The 3,629-nt window shown below is 41.4% G+C and overlaps 1 pseudogene; it reads left to right on the top strand.

The window, feature by feature from the left end:
• Nucleotides 1-1,925: 1,925 nt before the first annotated feature.
• LOC124623409 lies at nt 1,926-2,043 on the top strand (annotated as a pseudogene).
• The last annotated feature ends 1,586 nt before the right edge of the window (nt 2,044-3,629 follow it).

Raw genomic sequence — 3,629 nt, 5'->3', positions numbered from 1 at the left:
ACCTCAGAAGTTAAATCCCATAGTGCTTAGAGCCATTTGAACCATTTCTGGTGGGCAGCAAAAGTGTTTAAACAGAGAAGAGTGTACCTGGAGCCGCTCTTCAGCAATTATGGATGTGTGGGGTGTCGCATTGTTCTGCTGGAACTGCCCAAGTCCGTCGGAGTGCAAAATGAACATGAATGGATGCAGGTGATCAGATAGCATGTTTACGTACGTGTCATCAGTCAGAGTCGTATCTAGACGGATCAGGGGTGCCATATCACCCCAACTGCACATGCCCAACACCATTAGAGGGCCTTTAGCAGCTTGAACAGTCCCCTTGAAACGAGACTCGTGCAATCAGGCAACATGTTTAAAGTCATCAGCAGTCCAGTGTCGGTTTGACGGGCCAAGGCGAGGGTAAAACTTGTGTCGTGCAACCATCAAGGGTACACATGTGGGCCTTCGGCTCCGAAAGCCCACGTCTGAATGGTTCACAAGCTGACACTTGTTGATGGCCCAGCATTGAAATATGCAGCAGTTTGCGGAAGAGTTGCACTTCTGTCACGTTAAACGATTCTCTTCATTCGTCGTTGGTCCCTTTCTTGCAAGGTCTTTTTCCAGTCGCCACGATGTCGGAGATTTGATGTTTTACCGGATTCCTGATATTCACCGTACACTCGTGAAATGTCTGTATGGGAAAATCTCTACTTCATCGCTACTTCGGAGAATCTGTGTCCCATCGCTCGTGCACCGACTAAAAAACCATGTTCAAATTCACTTGATCGTGATAACCAGCTATTTTAGCAGCAGTAACCCATCTAAAAAATGCGCCACACACTAAAGTCTTAAATAGGCGTTGCTGACTGGATCGCCGCATTCTAATTGTTTACAGATCTGTGTGTTTTAATACTCATGGCTATTCCAGTTTCTTTGGCGCTTCAGTGTAGATATATATGTAGAGTGCAGTTTGAATTAGAAGCCAAGTTGAAATAAACAATGATAAGAAGGCTGAGCAGAGGAAATAATTACTCTTATGTCTTTATATTAAACTTATGTATAAAGAAGAATATATCTGCACGACCACCGAGAATCGCGACAGAAAAGCGAGAACAATGGAACGTGCAAAAGTCGTTCGGAGAAAGCACTACGCTGGGGCATACCATCTCGATCAAGGCCTGATTTACGGTTAGAAATATCTCAAAACGAACTATCTCCGCAATCTGCAGGACGACATTTCGATATGCGCCAATTCCCTGTCGTCTTTAAAGAACCAACATCAATGCAGCATGATTTTGTGACAGTCGCTTAGAGACGATCAGCGATACCTTGTTCTCTTGCAGCAAAGAACCTGCGAGGAAATAATTTATGCAGCAGTTGACTTCTTTCAGTGTCTAATTACTAAAGAACAACATTTCACATATCACCGTGATCAATGTGCAAGTGCTTACAGCAAAGGTAGAATTCTCATTGAAAAGCAGTTTTGTTATTTTTATAGGGTTAATTACAAGTACCGCTGTGGTTTCAGAAGCCAACTACATGAAAAGTATAAGACATACGGTAACATGGCACATATCAGGGGGTAGAACATCTCTCTAACTTTCAATTCGTAATAGAAGCCATGGCGTAGTTGCATTAGGAGTCAGAAAATGTAGACAAATAATCCACTTCGTACTATCGAGTGGAATTGGTTCCCATTTGCAGATGGATAGCGAACAGATTTTTCATACTGTGCTGCTGTCCCACATTCTGGGGTAATCCGTGTCAGCGACTTCAGTGAATAGCATGCACATATTGACATTTGCCAGGTCAACAACAGTGCCCACAATGATCCATGTGAGTTAAAACTGAAAGAGATGCTCCATCCACTGATTGCGTCTATTTTCTGTACGTTTTCATGCAATCCTATTCTGATTCCCCAATTGAATTAATAGCTATATCACCTTGGCAACGGCCTTGCCGCAGTGGATACACCGGTTCCCGTCACATCACCGAAGTTAAGCACTGTCGGGCGTGGCCGGTACTTGGATGGGTTACCATTCGGGCTTCCATGAGCTGTTGCTGCTTTTCGGGGTGCACTCAGCCTCGTGATTCCAACTGAGGAGCTATTCGACCGAATAGCAGCGGGTCCGGTCAAAGAAAACCATCATAACGACCGGGAGAGCGGTGTGCTAACCACACGACCCACCTATCCGCATCCTCAGCTGACACGGCGGTCGGATGGTCCCGATGGGCCACTTGTGGCCTGAAGACGGAGTGCTATATCACCTTGAGAGATATTCTGTACTGTTTAATACGATCAGGGTTTTAACGTGCATTGATGCCTGTTGAGCTTTTTGCCGTTTCCGTAAAAGTTTCTTTTTCTGAAAGCTTTATCTCTTAAATTTATTATATGTGTTTGTAAGAACAAGATTTATAAGTATAAGCTGTCAATAATTACCCGTTACAAACTTCTAGGCTGAATAGGTACCCATGTCCGGAAATGTAACGTACGACGGTTTCAGTTCAAATGTTGAACTCATCCACTTAGCTTGAGGAATTCAAATTAGGTCTGACTTCGAAAATTTATTAGGTACAATCTCAAAAGGAAACATTATGAAACATCCATTTATCACTTAGGTGCATTTGTTTCTATCAACATTTAACACTATGCGTTTACATTAGTCCAAAACAAAATAGAACACAGCATACTGTGTGTACAAAACATTACAGATGCATCACAACAGCGGATCGATCTGGCGACCACCAAAATCATCATAGACATTGTACCTATGAAGCACGGCCTGTACGCTCTCTCAATTCCACCTGGTGTCTCTTCAGTTTCTACTGTAGCTGTCAGAAGTCCTGCCAACAGACATTCCTCTGTCTCTACAGGAGTCTCGTAAATTAAACTTTGCACACGACCCCACGTCACCTTCTCTACTATATTGCATACCAGGACAAGCAACTCTGAGACTTTTCTCTTTCCCTCAGCAGACGTCGACGTGTTACACATGGGAACTGAAACCGTCACAGAATGTAACTGTACCTCACGGACATGAGTTGCTATACAAAATATTATGTAATCACTTCCTTCAGCAAGTTCTAGAAGTTTGTAACGGAAATATCCCAACACCTTGTACATGGCAGTGTAGCTTTGTGTTTATGGGCACAAACAGTCACATAAATTTATTAATATAAATATTTTAATTCGATAAACAGGTATAGCATTGTGCATTTCGGACTTTCATCGATTGCTGGTGCCTTATCTGCTTAAGGGGGAGATGGAACGATCCATCTCCTCCGTGTTAATTTTAGCAAATAGAAGGTACATTTTTTCTAAAGCCATTAAACATATTGCTCTGAAATTTGGACTATATGTTCAGTGAATATTTCTCTACAAAGTTGTAGTGCCATGTTAGGAAATATTTATTGTTTTTTGTTTTACAATTTTTTTAAACAAATGCTTATTTTTTCTCAAAAATTTAGCACTTTTTCTTAAATAACTCTTGAATTATACAATTTTTTTTTACAATTTATTGTAAAAATGAAGGAAAAGAAGTAAACAATGTTGTGTACAAATTTCATTGATATATTGTGAGCAGGGTTTGAGAAAATGTTCCTCAAATATGGAAATTTTAAAGTTACGGGAAACACCTTCCAAAGATTTT

The sequence above is a fragment of the Schistocerca americana genome, chromosome 7, assembly GCF_021461395.2.
Source record: "Schistocerca americana isolate TAMUIC-IGC-003095 chromosome 7, iqSchAmer2.1, whole genome shotgun sequence".
NCBI classification, from domain to species: domain Eukaryota; kingdom Metazoa; phylum Arthropoda; class Insecta; order Orthoptera; family Acrididae; genus Schistocerca; species Schistocerca americana.
Note: the sequence above shows the minus strand (reverse complement) of the source record. Positions and strands in the feature narration are given on the sequence as shown.